At 40.8% G+C, this 20694-nt stretch overlaps 1 protein-coding gene across 4 annotated transcripts in view; it reads right to left on the bottom strand.

Annotated features, from left to right (window-relative positions):
• PLCL2 (phospholipase C like 2) overlaps nucleotides 1-20694 on the bottom strand; it is a 153840-nt gene that overhangs the window by 126496 nt on the left and 6650 nt on the right. For 2 of the 4 annotated variants that reach the window (XM_079947182.1, XM_079947185.1), the window contains exons 1-2: nucleotides 13447-13680; nucleotides 12018-12076 (exon numbers count right to left, since the gene is read on the bottom strand). The gene's annotated coding sequence lies outside the window, so the exon portion shown is untranslated. Of the gene's footprint in view, nucleotides 1-12017; nucleotides 12077-13446; nucleotides 13681-20694 lie in introns of those variants that run through there. The other 2 variants (XM_079947189.1, XM_079947181.1) reach the window with 1 other exon arrangement.

Here is a 20694-nt window from a genome sequence, read left to right as displayed (position 1 = left end):
GGCTCCATGATCACTGCAGATGGTGACAGCAGTCACGAAATTAAAAGTCGCCTGCTTCTTGGGAGAAAAGCAATGACAAACCTAGACAGCATCTTAAAAAGTAGAGACATCACCTTGCCAACAAAGGTCCGTATAGTAAAAGCTATGGTTTTCCCAGTAGTAATGTATGGAAGTGAGAGCTGAACCATAAAGAAGGCTGATCGCCGAAGAATTGATGCTTTTGAATTATGGTGCTGGAGGAGACTCTTGAGAGTCCCATGGACTGCAAGAAGATCAAATGTATCCATTCTTAAGGAAATCAGCCCTGAGTGCTCACTGGAAGGACAGATCGTGAAGCTGAGGCTCCAGTACTTTGGCCACCTCATGAGAAGAGAAGACTCCCTGGAAAAGACCCTGATGTTGGGAAAGATGGAGGGCACAAGGAGAAGGGGACGACAGAGGACGAGATGGTTGGATGGTGTTCTCGAAGCTACCAGCATGAGTTTGACCAAACTGCAGGAGGCAGTGGAGGACAGAAGTGCCTGGCGTGCTCTGGTCCATGGGGTCACGAAAAGCCGGACACGACTAAACAACAACAAAGTACTGTGTTATACTATTGTCTGATGTATTGTTTCTCAACCCAGCCTCCCACTGATTAGAGTCCTTAAGCCTTTCCTAATTCATGTCTAGCCAAGGTGTGAACACCTTTGCATAGGGTAAATACATCCCCGTCTATGACCCCTGGTGTGTATACAAAAAGAAATGAACTGATGCCCTGCTGATGTGAACAGCTGTTGAAAGGGGGGGCAAATTCCCTGCACTGGTAACATGAACATCCCTCTTTAGGCAAAATACAGGTCACATAGAAACTATAATTATAGGCTTGATCAGGACTGCGGGGTCATGACAAGGAACTGTTGGAAGATGGGGGAACATAGTAACAGCTATCCAGTAAATAACTTATGTTTCAGCATAATGGAAATGTTGATTACCATGCCAATGATAGACATTAGGTGCATCACTCACTATTGCCACCAATTGTGTTAACTTGATACATCCCACAGAAAGACAATTCCTAATATCAGAGGGCAGTGTGCAATGTGAAGGGGGAGTCTATGTTTCTGCATTCTTTAAGATTAGATAAAAACAGCTTTGTTTCACTATTCTGCAGCACCCCTCTTAAATTATTATTTAAAGCAGAGAAGTGACATACACAAACCTAACATACCAAGTACCCACATTTTGAGATGTAAGATTAAGTGGAATGCAGATTCCTATCTCAAGTTATGGTTTTGAAAAATAAGCCTCATCATGGGAATTTGTTTCTGCCTAGCTCTTTAATTTGCTTGCTTTCTGCTGAAATATGCAAACTGGGCATGGGAATTGTTCGTGAAACTGATCTAGTGTTCCATGCGGGATCTTTTATCATTGGACAGTAGAACTACAATCTCTCAACCACCCCAAGTAAATCCTAAAGAGGTTAAAAGTGCAGAGGCTATTGGGGAAGGATCATAGCTCAGTGGTTGTGCATTGGCTTTGCATGAAGAAAATTTCAGCTCCAAACCGGGCATTCAGAAGATATCAGCTTCAATCCCTGGCATTCTAGGTGGGGCTGAAATCCTGAAGAGCAACTGCCAGTCAGTGTAGGCAATACTGTGCTAGATGGACCAATGGTCCGCTTAGGTATAAGGCAGCTTCCTGTGTGAATCAAATTGTTTAGTACCTGTTAGAATCTTGCCATGTTCATGCTTATAGAGCCATGTCTCTAGGGGGTGTAGGGCTGGGGCAAATAACACTATGTACCCACTTCCATTGCTGCCACATCCTCCTATCTGCACTGTCCTTCTGATGGTAGTGGCAGTGGCAGTTCCTTCCCACCTACTATTCATTGCTTTAGCAGCAACTTTGCTGGTGAGGTCCTCTATTTCCACATCCTCCCTCCCAGGCTCCCCCTAGGAAGGGATGGTTTGAGAGAGCCTTGTCAAATGGGAGGGAGGCAACAGGGCTGCCAGCCATGGCCACCAGTACCAGCCACAGTGAGCCCTACAGAACAGGGTCCAAGGCTTATTCACTTCCCTGAAGATAGCCCTAGGCCTCTGTATCCAAAATGACCCATTGAGAAGAGTGAGGAATCGGTCAACTGCCATTAACCCCCAAGAACACAAAATATATATATACTGGGGGAAATAACTACCCCCCCAACTCCCATATCAACTTGTGCTGAGTCAAATGACTTCCCCCAAAGAATCCTTGGAACTGCAGTTTGTTAAGTGTACTGGAAATCGTACCTCTGTGAGGGGTAAGCTACACTTCCCAGGATTCTCTGGCGTAAGTAATGTGCTTTAAATATATGGTGTGTATGAAGCACTGAGAGAGAGAAAACTGACAACTGAATATGAGGGAAGGATAGAATTTAGAAGGTGGAACAGGAGGACACACACACACACACACACACACTGCAGGGAGAACCATTGCCTGGATGTCACTACCTGGTTCATACTGAAAAACTATGTCCCAAGGGACAGAAATGAGAGCCACCCACACCTATCAATGGAGAAACCCAATATTTTAATGCAGCTGGAGGTGGACACCCTTGTGCCCAACTCCTCCTCCCCCTGAGGTTTCCAACTTTTTCTAACTCAATTTTTATTTAGTATGATTTAAAACAAAAACAATATTGCCAATCCAAATTCCAGACAACACAGCTAACTGTCCTCAAATAGCAGGTTGGAAGGGGCTGTTGCTTGGATAGACTTGGAAGCTGCTTAGAAGTAGTTTATGATGGTCCTGCAGTATAGTACATGAAGGCTTGCAAGAACCCTGCCATGTTGTCCAGAGGTATTGGAACCTATTTATTGCAGGTTGGGTTGAAGTTGAGAGAAGTTGGGTTTACAACAACCCTGCAGGTTTATCTACTGTGTTTATCCCCACCATTGTAGGCTGGGCTGAGAGAGTAGTATACAACAACCCTGCAATGTCTTATTCTATACCTTTACCTCATGTTGGAGTGCTGTGTTGAGTGTAGCTTACAGATGCCCAGCAACATGGTCCACTTAAATTGCTACTTCAGACACACTTCCTGGCCAAATCAAGCACTTAATTGCATGGGATAGCCTCTTGAGCAGAGACTCCTTCCTCTGATGCTAAATTTTGTTTTCTCAACATCCTCATCTAAAGGCTGAGTTAACCGATACAGACATGCTCTACTGCTCAGTTCTGCTCAGGTAATGGACACAGTCCTGCTCTACACATATCTGCAATGGTGGTATCTAAAACTCTTGCTTATGTGACCTGGAGGCAACCTCAGCAGCCTCCTTTGGATTATGTCCATACCTTTTATGGCAAATGGAATCAGAATCACTGCACAAATAAAGGTCATAAAGATCAGTGACAAACCACCTAAATTAGCTGGAGATCAAAGTAATGAGCTCATTAATGATGTCGTAAGTCATAAAAGATCACAAAACAACTCCAGAGCTACAAATATGCTATAAACATAACACGCTCACACTCACAATGCACTCTAGTCTGAGCACACTTCATGCCTATAAGGCACTGTACTGTAGTAAGAAAGCAGATTCACACAGAGGTAATGGCAACCTGTCGCTCAAAGCGACATAAAATCTGTCCTCATCTGAATGTTTAAAGTATTAAAACTTTATACTTCTTACATGTATGTTATATCATGTCAACTACACAGGTCTGTTACATCATTATTATTATTATTATTATTATTATTATTATTATTAAGAAAGGTAAAAGTAAAGATAAAAGGACCCCTGGACAGTTAAGTCCAGTCAAAGGCGACTATGGGGTGCGATGTTCATCTCGCTTTTAAGCCAAGAGATCCGGCGTTTGTCCACAGACAGTTTTCTGGGTCTTGTGGCCAGCATGACTAAACCACTTCTGGCGCAACGGAACACCGTGACGGAAACCAGAGCACACAGAAACATCATTTACCTTCCCACCACAGCGGTACCTATTTATCTACTTGCACTGACATACTTTCAAACTGCTAGGCTGGTAGAAACTGGGACAGGGAAATGGGAGCTCACCCCATCACACGGATTCGAACCACTGACCTTCCAACTGGCAACCCCAAGAGGCTCTTTTACTTTTAGGAATCAAGAAAACACAGTTGTCAAATCTGGTGGATGACATCATTTGTGCATTACTTCAGGAGAGGGAAGACTTCAAGCTTTTCAGATCAAATTTGTGTGTTTTTTTTCTATAACGCCAAGATCTACTAGAGCCATGGACAAAAGACATGCAGTTAGAATTAAAGAATACAGTGTCTCTGAGCCTATGAATTTGTTGTTGGTACCATAAATGAATTGAACACAGAGTATTTTCACATTAAAGTCCACTTCTCATGAATTTTCTCCATTTCAGCTGCCAAATTTGGATACGAAAATTTTGTTGTCACTACCATCAAGTAAGGAGTCAGAAACACTTGCTGTCTACTGCACATCACTCATGGCTACGCCAGTAGAACTTGATCTATTTTCTCCCACACATCCCTGCTCTACACAACAGGCGAACTTGTAAACACGGATGGTATGAAAGCAGATTAAAACAACAACCTTGAACTTACTGCAGAAACAGCCTGGCAATTACTCATTTTCCCCATCCCATGACCTTTTTCCTTCATGCATCCAGCTGCAGAAAGGATAAAATGTTAAGAGCCCTGAAAGATACCCAACACCATCCACTGTATCATTCTGACACTGAAGTGATCCTCTCAAGACCAATTATTCTGTCATCAGAGCCAGTTGCATAGGACAGAACAGCAAGCTGATTTGGTCCAATGAGTTCAGCCCCTTATCTTGCAGCCCTCAGTGTGCTATTGGCAATGGATCAGTAATACATGTTAAAGACATGTCGTGGGGGAGCTGAAGAGTTAAATTCCAGGAAATGGTTTTTTGTTTTCATCACAGTAGCTGAAGACTGGCATGTTTATGGGGAAGGAGTCTCTTAACATTCTGCTTAAAATAGAAACCATTTCAACGAGGGGGTTTAGCTCTTTAGTTACTATTTCCGCTTATGAATCTATTTTGAGGAACCCAGTAATCTGAAACTCCATGTGGGGGAATGCACTGATATAAGAGAAGGCAGCAAGGCTGGGGGTTAAATGAGTTTTAGATCATGCTAGTAGCAGCAGCAACTGCTTCATTTCTTCCCTTGCTAGCCCCTGAGAGGGGCACCTGCTCAAAAAAGGGGGCTACTCCTTGTGCAGTTTTTCAAGGAGAATTATTTTGATGGAGTAAAAAAGCCTGTCTGCTGTTTGCTGGCTCTGGCTGTGTTACAGGGCCCAAGGTCAGGGCAGCTAGTAAGGAACTGAAAGAGGCCTCTGGTTGATTTGAACAGTCCAAAACAGGAATGGGAAAGAAAACTGTGCTGAGCTGGAGCCCAGCATTAGAAACCAGATCTCGCAGAGCTTTCAGCTAGAAAAATGGATGCACCTGGGGTTAGTTAACCAGGTAGAAAGAAAGAGTGCCTCTCAGCAAGGTGAACTCCATATGGTAGCTTGAATTATGTAGGGCAGATGTTGGATTAGTGAGATCACCTTTATAAAGAAAACACCACCCTAAAACTCTATAAACTCCATGAGCTATGGGGGAAGGATATGACTGCCCATGGGGGGGGGGTGAACACATGATTAAAATTAAAATCTTGAGCAAGAGCAGAGCTGAAGAATTTGTTTTCAATATCAGTACAGGTTTCTTTCTACACTGAAATCCATGCCTGGGAAAGTGCATCCCTGCAAGGGAAAGTGTGGTGTAGTGGTTAAGAGCGGTAGACTTGTAATCTGGGGAACCGGGTTCGCGTCTCCGCTCCTCCATATGCAGCTGCTGGGTGACCTTGGGCTAGTCACACTTCTTTGAAGTCTCTCAGCCTCACAGAGTGTTTGTTGTGGGGGAGGAAGGAAAAGGAGATTGTTAACTGCTTTGAGACTCCTTAGGGTAGTGATAAAGCAGGATATCAAATCCAAACTCTTCTTCTTCTTCTTCATTTTAGCAGCCTAATATAAAGTACGAGAAGAAAAAAGCCTTGGTGGTCATACTGTTAAAGACTTGGGAGTTAAAACTCTTGCTTATAACCAGTGCTTTTTTCCGGGGGGGGGGGGCGCAGGGGTACACATACCCCTAAACATTTTGTGAATCTAAGTTTGGCCTCATTGAGGGGCAATATTTCAATATGAGTAGGAAAATGAGAGTACCCCTAAACATTTTTAAAGAAAAAAAGCACTGTTCCTAGCTAAGGAAGGAAGATAGCCTCAAGACATATCACCTCTTGTAGATCTGTAACTGGTTAAGAAACAGGGAGCACACAGAAGGAATAATGGACAGTTCTCCCAATGGAGGGATATAGAAAATGGAGACCGTCCCCAAAGATTGGTATTGGGACCTGTGCTTTTTAACTTGTTCATAAATTAACTAGAGTTAGGAGTAAGCAGTGAGGTAGCAGAGTCTGCTGATGATACCAAATTGTTCATGATGGTTAAAACCAAAATGGATTGTGAAGAGCTCCCAAAGGATCTCTGAAGAACTGAGCAGTAAAATGGCAAATGCAATTCAATGTAAGCAAGTGCAAAGTGATGCAAATTAGAGCAAAAACCCTGCTTAATTACACATATATACTAATGAGGTCTGAACTGGTGGGGACTGATCAGAAATGAGATCTTGAGGTTGTAGTGGATAGCTTGATGAAGATGCTGACCTAGCACTCAGCAGTTGTGAAAAAGGCAAATGCCATACTACAGATCAATAGGAAAGAGGATGAAAATAAAATTGCCAACATCACAATGGTGGTGCAACTGTTTTTGAAATCGTGTATGCAGTTCTGGTCACTTCATTTCAAAAACTATATTGCAAAGGTTCAGGAAAGGGCCACCAAAATGATTAAGTGGATGGAGCAACTCCTGTATGAGGAAAGCTTACCACATTTCGGCCTTTTTAGTTTAGATAAATGGCATGCAAGAGGAGACATTATAGAGGTGTATAAAATTATGCATGCTGTGGAGAATGTGGCTAGAGAAATATTATTATCCCTCTTACATAAGATTAGAACTTGGGGACATTCAATGAAGCTGAGTGTTGTGAAATTTGGGACAGATAAAAGAAAGTACTTCTTCACACAGTGCAGAGATAAAATATAAAATTCATTCCTACAAGCCTTACTTTACCTGGTACCTGTTTATACTATGCACCAGAACTAGATTGCCACACATTTATAGAAAATTTTTGAAAAATTAGAAATTGTTGTGCAGAAGGATAACAAGTAGGTCAGGTGTATTGTCTGGCAGTGATTATAATGATGAAACTGCAGGATGTTTTGTAAGAGTCCACATAATATTTTTTTCATACGCTTCCAATGATGTCCAATTTAATGTCTGCTTTGGGGATGAACTCCAACCCTAATGACATTTGTCTCATTCAATTGCTTTTCAAAACTAAAGTTCAAATGCAACGGGAAATTCACCTCATCAATGGGAAACTGGTTGAACTGCCTTTTTCATAAAACAAAAAAACTTAACTTACGGTCATACAAAAGGAATATATGGCCCCAAGGAAAAGTAATAAGAGTGCATGCCCTTTATAAAGCAAACAATAAGTCACCAGCTGTGGAAAATTCAAATTTGCTTCTAAAATAAACCTTTTGATACTGACTGGTATGGTGGAAACAAAAGTTAATCATCAAAAAGGAAAAAACAGCCAGCGTAAGATGCAATGGGAATTTGATGGCAAGAAAACATTTATTTACCGTGCATTGATGATGAATGAGGGCTACTAAATCAGTAAGACTCATGTCATACGATGGGGTGAGGAGTAGAGATGCAGCCAATGAGAGAAATCTGAGTTTTACAGCTATCTAAATGAATGAGTCAGAGATTGGGGAAGAAGAGCACAAAGGTGGGGCGGGGTGTGTGTGTTTGTTTTTTGAGGGAACTGATACTGCTTTACAGACCACTGCAAGCTGTCTGGGTGCTTGCCTGCTCCCCTATGCTCAATGTCTGTTTGTAAATAAAAATAAATCCACTGTAGCAAAATAAAAATGTCATGAGTCTCCAGTGCTCTGTCCTTGCAAAGAAATAGATTCATATACTGGCAGCCCCTAGCATTTTTAAAAATGTATTGTTGTATAAAAACAATACAAAGTTAAATACAGCTATACATTTGGATAACTTGCAATCCTGTATGTTTATTATAGATAGATATAATTGTGTAATATTAATAGATATTCATATCAATCAAACACATATTTTCTTATTTCTGTTCAATATCATCCTTAATCATCATATTTGTAATCACTCAGCAAAGTGTGGTGCTGTATGTAGCAAAACAATACAAAGATAAATACTAAGAGAACTAGTTTGCAAGCAAACAGATGGTGGGGCTATTATGACAAAAAATGATAGATTCAATTTTAACCTGGTATTAGTGTTTGGTAGATGCAATGGGGAATATGTTCTGTGGCTCAATATGACACAAGGCTCATTCATACATACATATTTATCACTTGCTATCTTTCAGCCAATGTGTGAACTACGAACTACAGAAAAATATTATTTGACTTGACAATGGTCACCAATATATGATGGCAGACTTGCACATACAGTGGTACCTCGGTTACAGACGCTTCAGGTTACAGACTCCGCTAATTCAGAAATAGTACCTTAGGTTAAGAACTTTACATCAGGATGAGAACAGAAATTGTGCGGTGGTGGCACAGCAGCAGTAGGAGACCCCATTAGCTAAAGTGGTACCTCAGGTTAAGAACAGTTTCAGGTTAAGAACAGACCTCCAGAACGAATTAAGTTTCAACCTGAGGTACCACTGTATAAGTTACTGCTTGACACTAGAGTCAGCAAATTTATAAACCTGCACATGCACAAACCTGTCTATTGCTCTGCTTGCATGCTCAGAGGATGCTTCAACAATCAGAGCTAAGGCTGCCGTCTTACTCCCACTTACCTGAGAGTAAGCGCTATTAAATTCAGTAGGACTTATGAGCATACATGGTTAGGATTGATCTATAAGGTTGCCATCCTATGCACAATACCTTAGGTGTAGGTCCTGTTGTATGTAGATGGATTAATTCAAAGTAAATCTTCATAATTTATTCTGAGTAAATTTTGGAATAACATTTTAAATAACAATTCTCACCAAATACATGTGTTCAGCCCAGAATAAATCTTATTTCAACCAGTAGGTAGGGTATAACTGCCAGTGGTACTTTCTTAGATTTGTGCTTGGTTGTATGTTTTGAAAACCAGAAAGGCTTCCAATGCATTAATAGACTTGTGTGCGAATAGACCAGTGAGAATATATGAATTGGGGCTATGCAGGGTTCTATCCTAAATCTGCTCTTCACCATTTAATATTTTTATATGCTACTGGGAGAAAATTACACTGAATATAAGAAGATAGCACAATGGTAGTGAAGAACTAGATAAATGTTTTGGCATTGGCCGCATTAGACTTTTTAATCTATATGTTGATTAGATGGCACAGCTGGATGGCACTGTGAGGATGCAACAGAGGAAGCAAAGTATTCCTTCTTTGCTGACTTTGCCGCCACTGAGTAGGCTTGATAATGAGCATTCAATAGTGTTCAACTGTATTCATCTGGAGTTTTCACCGTCCTAAGCTCTGATGTATATCAAGAAACCAAGCAGGCTCTACAAAACAGAGGAGGGCACTCATTGGCAATTGTCAACGACTTGGCCCATTTACATTTCCCACAAATCAGCCAGAACTTTAACAGAGTGTCATCCATATCAGCTATAAAATCACCCAGAGCTGCCTTGAAGTAAACTGGGATCCATCAGCCTTCAAGAGTGGGCCACCCTAGTAGGTTCCACACACTTGCAGAGGGGAAAAGATGCTGAAAGCCTAAATTTCAGCCTAAACATGCATAGGATTTTAGGTTAACAGGACACTTGTAAAATCTGGATACTTGTGCACATACACACATATTGAATGAAGGTAACCTAAATTCTGCATCACAAAAAGCTGGATTCTGTAACCTGTGTAAATCAGGCAAATTAAGTGCATTAGCCTACTTCAGCTATTTCTGCTAGTCATGGGAAGATGCCTGCTACCTGGTTGCAAGTTCTCTGTCAAAACTGCATTTTAGGATGCCCAATGCAGTGTTATAAGCTGTGTTCATCCTAGCTAGTGGAATGATCCTGAGGACCTCCTGTATTTTAAGCAGTGGTCATTGTTTATGCAAAGCTGTTCTTAAAAAGTAATGACAATAAATATTTCTACTCAGTTTTCAGTGACAAAGGTCTTAATTACTGAGCACTTTACATACAGTTTGGTAATGGATATCAAACAATACATCTGTCAACCATGCCAAATTACATCTTTCCTGTGCACACCTTTCTCTGCTTCAGACAACAGTTGTCAAGCTTGTATACGTGCACTAGGAAACACAAATGCTCCCAACAATTCTAACAGTTTGGTTGCCTTCTGAACATACCATCAGTTTTATGCTATAAGAAGACACAGAACAAGCAGCCCACATGGAAAGGACACGTGTTTCATATAATAAGTTGGCAAATGTTGCATCTTTTATATAAAAATGCCTTTTATATTTTAGCCCACACACGCTATTTTACAACCCCGTAAAATAATGTGTGTGGGTTAAAATATAAAAGGCATTTTTTCAAGCTGACAATGCAAGTATGAGCTCATAAATGCACTATGAAAAGTTTAAGTTGTTTATTAGTGTATGTTTGAATTATTCAAAAAATAGTACTCAAAAACTGGGCATACTCCATTCCCAGAAACTTTAACATTATAGTATCAGAGTTACTCCTGTATCACACATTATAGAATTAAGTGGTATATAATCTAAGGCAGGCATAGGCAAACTCAGCCCTCCAGATGTTTTGGGGCTATAACTCCCATCATCCCTAGCTAACAGGACCAGAGGTCAGGGATGATGGGAGCTGTGTCCCAAAACATCTGGAGGGCCAAGTTTGCCAATGCCTGATCTAAGGTGTATGGGTGTTGGGGAGAAGTGGTATCTCTGGTGGGTCACACATCTGGTGGGGGACACATCGTGCTTCTTCTGGGGTAGTTTGTCCACTTTTGGTCCCTACTCTGCACTCAGCTATGACTGTGGTTCCTAGAAGCTGTCAGCATGTGACAGTGGCCACACTCCAGGAAATGGCTTTGACTAGCCGATTAAACCAAGTGAGGGTAGCCAATGGGTCTCAAGCCCTTGGTGAGCTATGGACTTCCTCTGCATGCTAAGACAGGCTCCAGGAGATTGAGCAGACGAGACCAATAGGTTAATCCAATAGTCAAGAAAGCAGTTAGCAGAAGCCAAAGTCCATCCCTGTGGTTACTGCATATGCTGCAGAGGGAAATGAGGGACAGGTGGGGCTCACCAAGGTAGCCTATTTAGAAGAAGGAAAACTCTGATCCTAAACTTCAGCTGCCTTACAGCTGTACTCATATGCAAGAAGTAAACCCCAAGGTGAAGAAAAGGCTAAGGAGTAAACCCTAAACAAATCGGGAACAGAGCCCCTAACGTGTTTGGATGGCATTTTGTATACCTCCTTCCAGCAACTCATGCAGCCAAGCTGGTGCCAAATGTATTGCTCTGTTTTCATTTGGACATCAATGAGGCTGAGAGGGGGATCTTGGCGTTTGGGCAGCCCAGAAGCTCCATACACACTACCCAGGCTTGTGCCCTGGAGAGGTTAGTTTGGTGCTAGTAATGCAGCAAAAACAATGCTGGAGGCAGAAGTTATGAGTTACTGGTCTCTGCAGCCACAGCAGGCGCTGTGATTCTCCAGTGATTTCACTTCACCCCCAGAAATGCAATCTATTACCTCCCAAGACAGAATCCAACAACACAGAGCCTAGGATCCTACCAATTCTTTCTAAAGTTAGAATACTATCTTCTTGAGAAACTGGTTATGTCTGGGTCTTGGTTCAGATACGGGACTTGTGTGTACATTTTGCTGTGCTTCTACTGTCTTCTAACAACTTCTAACTTAAAAGTGAGCATAGACATACCTGAAGTTAGGATGACAGCAATTGCCTCCAATTCTCATGTTTTACAAGCTCTCTTTGATCTAAAAAAGCACAAGTGTATGTTTATTGTTAACGCTGATACATAGCTACACTTCAAAATCAAATGATTATTAAACCTCAAGGAATTATTGAAAGTGTGTTTTGAAGTATTTTTCTTGGAGATGTCAGTATTTAACATACATGGCATATTTTGAAAAACAACATAGAAATCGTTTTCTTTTTTCTCTCCCCCCCCCCCCCACTGAACACAGTTTACTGTAATATATATCATGACTCTATGAATTAAATAAAGAAATGTTTCCTAGATGGTTACAAGGCACTGACTACTGAATGCTCTATTTAATATTTCACATTAAGACAGACACTTATAGTTAATCCAGAGGAGAGAGAGAGAGTGAAAGAGAGATGTACATTACGGGATGGTATTATTTTGCTTGTCTCCTGACAAATGCCTTAATTTAAAGATTACACAAAAAGGTCAGCTATCAAACTAAGTGGGGCAGGTTCTACTGAGTAATCCAGGTGGCTTAATTGGTCATCTACAAGTGCCGCCTCTTTTAACACTTACAAGAAACATAGTAACATAGGAAGCTGCCTTAAACCAAGTCAGATCGTTGAACCATCTAGCTCAGAATTGTTGAGACTGACTAGCAGCGACATTCCCAGAGTTTCAGGCAGGAGTCTTTCCCATGCCCTACCTGCAGGCACCAGAGATTGAACCTGGAAACATTTTGCGTGGAAACCATGTGCTTTCCCAACGTCGGGAACAGCGACTTTCACATCTCTTCTGTGGGACATGCATGAGTTAGATGTAGTAGAGTTTGGACATCTCTCTAGAGGACAGATATAAAAGCAGTACTCCATACATTACTCTTAAGCATGGAAAGAGGATGCATGGAAAGAGGATGTTTCTGGCACTTCCAGGTATGTCCAAAGCCCAGGCATGTTAATTCAGAAGTAACCTGCACTATGTTTTGATGGAGCTTCCTTCAAGCTAAGTGTGCCTAGGATTGCAGCCTGTTATTCAGTGAAGAATGATGTGGATGGGGTGAAGCCTGCTGATGAAAACTATTATTTTGGAAGTTTCCTCTGCCAAAATAAAAGCTTAGAGGGCTTCCAGGCTGCAGGGGAAAAACCAGGCTTTGTTTCACCTGGGTCAAAGAGCCAGTTTGGCACACATACCCTTCACATTTGTATACACACAGAGGCTGGGAACCTCAATGGCACCCCTCTGGAGGCTTCAACCAGGGCACACACCAGCAAGTTCAGGTTGTGTAACTAAAGCTTACTGGGAGATCTTGTGCAACAAACCTGCTTTCCCAAAAGATCAGACTTTTTGCAGTAAGGCAAGTGAGAAGAAAATACACTGGAAATTTTAGGTTAATGCTTGGAGTTATGCAACATAGCCTACCTTCACAGCAAATGAATCAATACTGACGCTCAGTAAACAGCCAATGTTGTCTGATCTACTGCAACAAATCAGAATGGAATGCTCCAAAAGGTAATCTGGAAGCACCCCTGCTCTTCCAATGAAAGTTGAGGCCCCTTCTGAGGTTTAGCAGTGTAGGAGGAACTACGGTATGTGGGTGTCCTCCTTGCATTGCTCCAGAAATGCATTCTGGGCCACCAGGTGTTATAAAATGCATTGAAGCAGCTTCACTGCTGCTGAAATTAAGTGGAAAGAAGCCAGTGACAATGGACACAAGGCATTTAGTAAATTTTAAGCAGTTATGTTTGGTGGCAGAAAAAAATCCATCCAGACATAAAGAGGACAACTAAACTAAATTTCATTTAGTTTAAAATGAAATTGAAAAATTATCTTCTAATGGAAAGATGGGGCACTATTGCCATGCTAGAATAATAATGCAAGAAGAATGAATAACTTCTCATATGTTTCAAGAAAAAGGCAACTGGGAACTCCCCACACATACATCAGTGCCTTATAACCATTCTTTGAGTAAAACCACGTAGTAGTTAAAAATGTGTATATTTAAATTCAAGTTGACTAGGAAATAAGTATTCTGTATTCATTATTGCACCATCCACTATAATTAAATGCATCTGCCTTTAATTACCCTACAAGAGAGACAGTTTTTATTATTATTAATGGTAGAGTTCTAGCTTCAAGATCAACCAGGTCACTGAAAACAAAAGTTCTTGAACACACTGTTAATTTGGGCAGAGATCAAATCATGCATGTATTGATAATGCATAGTTTAAAGATTATAAAAGATTTTTTGGCAATCCCTGAATCACATAGCCAATTATATGAGTGTGGACTTCAATGTGTTCGTCAGCAACAATGAATTCCGTTTTTTCACTCATTTTTTCACAAAGGTTTGGCATGCAGTTTATTGTTTATTCATCTTTTGCCCTTAAACACTTTACATTGGAGAGAGAGAGAGAAGAATTACTGCCATCTGCTGTACAAATTACTATTGGAAACTTAGCAGGGCATAGGAGAAAAGGAGGATCCAAGATTGCCATTTATGCAGTTAGAAGGACAGCAATTTTCAGTTCAAATGCCAAAGGAAGAGCCCTGTCCATAAAAGGAACAAAATATTAGAGGCTGCTTGGAGAAAAGAGAAGTCAACAACAGCAACACAGAAACTGTGTGACAGCCTATTAATCAGTCCCTATCCCCAAACTGCAGACTGCAGTGGAAGACAGGAGTGCCTGGCGTGCTCTGGTCCATGGGGTCACAAAAAGTCGGACTCGACTAAACAACAATTAATCAGTCCCACCTCCCTGCAGAGGGGAATGGTCATGGAGAAGTCTAGTTGCACCAGGAAGTAATCCGACCATGGCACTTCTTTTGTTTCATATTTAATTAGTGTCAGATCACCCACGTCCACAGAGGTGAACACCAGGTCTAAGCCACATCCCCGGCTATGGGTTGGGCCAAACTGATTCAGGGACAGCCCGATGGAGGTCTTTCCACAAAGTCCTGAGCAGCCTCTTGGCATGGATGTTAAAATCCCTAGGACAACCAAACTAGGTGTCTCCAGGAGAACATCCGCCACAACCTGAAGCAGCTCAGACAAGGAATCCTTGGTGGAGTGGAGATGTTGGTACTCCTTTAGGAATCCTGTACTGCCCCTATTGCCCAACTTCCAGAACATGCACTCAGAAAACTGGGTCTTCCCAATAGGACACCTGGTGCAAGCTAATGACTTCCTAAAATCACTGCAACAACCCCCTCCGCCCACATGACCTGGGTTGCTGTGTGTAAGAGAAATCTGGTGGACAAGCAGTGTCAAGAACAAGCCCATCTGCCATGTCCAACCAAGCTTCTGTTACACATGCCAGGTCAATTCCTCCATCCACGATCAAGTCATGGATGGCAGTGGTCTTGTGGATCACTGACCTGGCATTGCGCAGCAGCACCTTAAGATCATGTGGGTCACCCTTTTTGATTCCAGTATCCTTCCGGTAAGTATCCAACCAGACCCGGAGGAAGGGATAGTCTTCAAACAACAACTAAACCTGTCTCCTCAGTAATGACGTGGTCTGATTGTAGCGTAACTCCTCCTCCTGACCATGATAACTGAGATTGGGTGTCCCAATATATCCCACCCTCTGTAGAACCTGCCCCAGCCATCCTATTGGTTAGGGCCCACTCTGGGGGCAGCCCAAAACCTATCCCCTTAAAAACAAGTTTTCTTATAAAAACAACAAAACAAACCCATAAACCTACTAGAAAATAATAAAAGAAGCATAATTTACAATGGCACGCAAATTAAACTAACACACAACCCCAGTTAAACTTTAAAACCAACAAAACAACCCAAATTTTAAACCCCATAGATTAAAAGCTACTTGACCACCTTTTAAAATACATTAGACAGTTGGAGAATGGAAACAATAGCAGAACCCCCCCCCCCAGCAATGCCCCAAGGTTTGTTCCAGTGAGTCCAGGCCCTGCCCCCTAGGCCAGATGGTAAAGGCCTTGCAAAGGGCGCAGGCCCTCTAGCCTCACCGCAGCAGAACTATATCATATGGCAGCTATTCATTTCTCTCATCGCAATAAGCATAATGTCATTCTTTCACTCAATGTACTCTCAATTACTGTACAATGAAAGGTGGCTTACACCTACAACTCAAGATAACCATGAATTAGATAAACTGCAGTATGGTCAAGAAAAGCTTATGCCATGAAACTTTTGCCACCGGATTCTTTGTTGTACTTAACACTTTGCACTGAATTATTTTACCTGTCTTTGGCTTGAGGTTTAGCTTATTGACTTTGCTTAAATCAACTATAAATGTCTTTTCTCCCTTAAGGTTGGTTTTCTTAAGCTGTTGTTAATTGTTTTACTTTTTTGCTGTTTAAAAAAACACTCTAACACACTATTAAAAACAATATAAAAAATAAGCACAAGTTCTTAATTAAGTCCTAATTGCATCATTTTTCATCAATGTAAGTAGGAGATTAGAATTCACATTATGAGAATTTACATAATGGAAGTCTGTTATTAAGCTTTAAAGCAAGACTAAAAGAAGCATCTTATTTTTGTTTTGTTTTTAGCAACAAAAATAGCCAAAGGTCTAGTTTGATTCAAAGTTACAGTAAAAGTATACATTGCCCAATTCTCAAAGGAGATAGACAGATAGATGTACATTAAAAAAAACTAGTAAAAATTATTTCACAATTAAACAAATAAATTTGTATTACTTTATGTAATTTAGACACATACAGAATATTGCCTGACTTCAGCTTGGCTTCCTCCTGGCCTGTGGTAAGCCTTTAATACTCCTCCTTGTAACACCCAAAATTCACTTTTTACATAATAGTATTAGGACACTAACAATGACATATCCAAAACTGGATGGGTTTGCATTATAATCTTTGCAAAATGAAAGGCTTTGAGCACTAATGGATATCACTATATATTTACCAAGTACTATTTTTGCATAAACTTTGCTATGGCACTCTTCATCATACTGTGATAGCAAATTTATTGTCAGCCACATACAAATAAAATCTGGTTTGAAAAAGTAGTTCCTTTGGGTAGGTTTTGCATTTCAAAACTACATAAAAGAAGTAACGGGCATTACAGGTGGTTGTAAGAAGCCAATTCAACTAACTATCCTTTTGTAATGAACAAGGTAATGCATTTTAATTCTCAGGCACATCAGCTGTTGGGCTAAAAGATCACAGAGGATTAAGATCAACACTAGTCACAATCTTATGGTTATTCTAGGTCTGGAAGGTTGCTTGTTTGCACTCTTGATGTTTGCACACAGCTTGTCGTCTATTGTTTATTATCCAAACTGATTCTTGTCTCATTTAGAGACGAATTCACAAATAAGAAGTTACATGCACAGTGTAAAGAGAAAAGGAGAATGCTATCAAGAGAAAACTGGTCCTTTTCAAATGTAGATTGCAGCCTTTAACAGTATATCCTTTTGACATGATAGGGAAACTGAGGTTTGACTCTTCACTTAGGCAGGCCAATGAGAGAGAGAACAGTTGATATATCGCTTTTTAGTACACAAGCTTTTATAGACCAGCTGGATAAGCAACATATTTTTATCCATATCCTAGCAATGCTGATATCACACACCATCTTGTGGTGAAATGAGATATACCTTAGTTTTTCATAAATTAAAACAGTTTATTGGTCAACTTGTAATTCAATACAACTTGATTCTGCCCCCCCAAAAAAAACATGTTGTAGCTATTTTCCATACAAATAAGTTTTGAAGAGCATATTCCATGTATAACAATGAATTCCAACATTCTTGCCAAAACCAATCCTCATAGTCTCCTCCATTGAGGTTATAAACTTACTAACGAAGCAAATGTAATTCTTCGGGTGTCTGTTATAACTTTATTATAGTAAGACTCCTGCTCCAGGCCTCAGTCAATCTCTGCATGGGCCTGAAGGGCGGTAATTTTTTTAAATAAATAAATAATATGAAGTACTTGTCCCAGTCCTCAAATATGCTCCTGGGAAATAATCCCAACCAAGAAATGGAGGCCCAAGCACCTGCTTCCCTCATTGGGCTGCTGCTGCTGTCTCTCACAGCATTTGACTCTTGTCAACAGAGGAAGAAAATTATGGAGATGCAAAGGTTCTTAGACGCCACGCCCACCCCCTCCCCACCCCCCGTTCTCAGATGTTACAAGTGTTTCATGCAATAAATCATGGGATGACCTCTGCATGGAAGTGTGACTGGCACTGATCATTTTGACACTAAGTAGAGGCCTACCTTGCCTGCGTGACTATTAGATACAGTACTAGTGTCAGTAAAGGTAAAGGTAAAGGTACCCCTGCCCGTACGGGCCAGTCTTGACAGACTCTGGGGTTGTGCGCCCATCTCACTTAAGAGGCCAGGGGCCAGCGCTGTCCGGAGACACTTCCGGGTCACGTGGCCAGCGTGACATCGCTGCTCTGGCGAGCCAGAGCCGCACACGGAAACGCCGTTTACCTTCCCGCTGGTAAGCGGTCCCTATTTATCTACTTGCACCCGGAGGTGCTTTCGAACTGCTAGGTTGGCAGGCGCTGGGACCGAGCAGCGGGAGCGCACCCCGCCGCAGGGATTCGAACCGCCGACCTTTCGATCGGCAAGTCCTAGGCGCTGAGGCCTTTACCCACAGCGCCACCTGCGTCCCCCACTAGTGTCAGTATGCTGCTGCAATTAAGGAGTCAATGAGTAGGGTTGTTGTTGTTTTTTTAACTGTATAGGAGTTAATGTTTTGTTATGTTTTTACCTGGTCTTTTAACTGTATAGAAACATTTTTGTTGTTTCAACTATATTGTACCCCACCCTGGCCTCATATGATAAAAGGTGGACTAAAAGTACTCTTAATAAATAAATTCATGCAGTATGCCTAGAGAGGTGTGGACACGTGGCTCCAACAGAAATCTAAGATATTGGAACTGAATGTTTCTCTCCATAACAGCTCCATGTGGCGGAAGTGTGCTGGTTCCAGAGTCTATCTGTGTGCTTAGAACACTGCAATCAGAGAAAGCTAAGAGTGCAGAATTTTATTGGGCTGGAATGTAAGAACACAAACAAAAGCTTATATATTTAAAATGTTGTTAAAGTTTGTATGTTCATGTCATTGGATTTTAAAGGATAAAAGTCTTTAAATGTTATCATAAATGTACAGTAAACCCATGTATTTGGATCAGAAAATTTGAAAAGATATTACCATATTATAATGATATTATTACTTAGCCATGTATACTGCAACAATTATTCTGCCTATTAATCCAAAACAATCATCTCCTGAAATGGCAGCTGTTAAAATTCCTCCTTTAAAAATAAATAAATAAATATTACACATAACCAAGTTCCTTCCTTTTTTCAACATCTTATTAACTTCCTATGCTGCTCATTTTTATACCTGCTGCTCATTTTGTCCTCTTTTGTCATTCCTTGCACCTTGCAGGTCTTTCGTCTGTTTTATGAGTAATGGAAATACCAAACAATTGTCAGGCTCCAAAACCTGTGAATTTCATTTAATGAGACTTAGTACCTTTCATACTTCCCCTGCTTTTTTAAATCACCAGACCTTGTGCAGCTTTTGAACTAGATGGGAGTTTCAAAAATGGTTTTTAATGTGGAACTGATATTCAATGACATTTTTCTGGATTTGTGTTAAGCCCATGAACCTAGGCATTTATTTGTCCCCCTGTCATTCTCTTTAAACCAGACATGCAGCCTCATCTGCTGAGTTCAATGGGACTTCCTCTAAAGTAATTATGCATAAGTAGCATTGTAGCTATAGTAGACATTAGAACATTCCTGTTGCACAAAGTGCAAAAAAAGAAAAAGATTGATAGGAGCCCTCTGGAAGTTACACATTCCACAGGCAGTTATTTAATGTTATTGTGCTGCTCCACATCCCAGAGTAGTGGCATAATAAGCAGCCTTTGCAGACTCAGTTTACTTTGGAGAACAGAACCCTGTAGTTTATGGTATTTTTGTTAAAATCCATTTACAAATCTGTAGGTTGAACAAAGAACAGCATGAGAGAAGCAGCCAACATAGAGAATACTGATCCAAAGATAGAACAGTGGAAGTCTTTCCAACAGAAGAATTTCAAAGGGAAATAGTTGAATTCCAAACTAATAATGAAGTTTGGTTATATTCATTTGAGTACAAATAGAGACAATGATTTCCTGCCATACAAATGTTTATTTTATTTGCCCATGCCAGAATGATTGCATTATCATTAATTACTGCTGTTCTGGATGATCACAAATAGTTTCTATGTAATGTTTACATTTTCTTGTTGGGCTAACTCTTGTTTCTTGTTTGGAAGGGTTTGAAATGCTAAGAAGGAAGCAAAGCATAGGATGAAATGGAATGCCCACCATTGCCTAATCACTAAAAATTAAAGAACAGGCTTAATTTTTAAAAAGAAAAGGTAATTCTATTGCCTTCCTAGATGTGTTTAGAAGCTGTGTTACTTATATGAGCATTCGATATGAGCAAAATAATGTATATTACATAATTTATTCAATGTATTCTCATGTAGGCTGTAACATTTAACCTGTGGTCTGTGCACCTGGCTGTTAACCAGAAGGTTGGTGGTTCGAACCCACCCAGGGATGGCTGTGGCCAAGATTCCTATATTGCAGGAGGTTGGGCTAGATGACTTTTGGGGTGCCTTCCAACTTTAAAATTATTTGACTCCAAGTTG

This window comes from Podarcis cretensis, assembly GCF_951804945.1.
Source record: "Podarcis cretensis genome assembly, chromosome: 12".
Lineage (NCBI taxonomy): Eukaryota > Metazoa > Chordata > Lepidosauria > Squamata > Lacertidae > Podarcis > Podarcis cretensis.
This window is presented reverse-complemented; position numbering and strand designations above follow the sequence as displayed.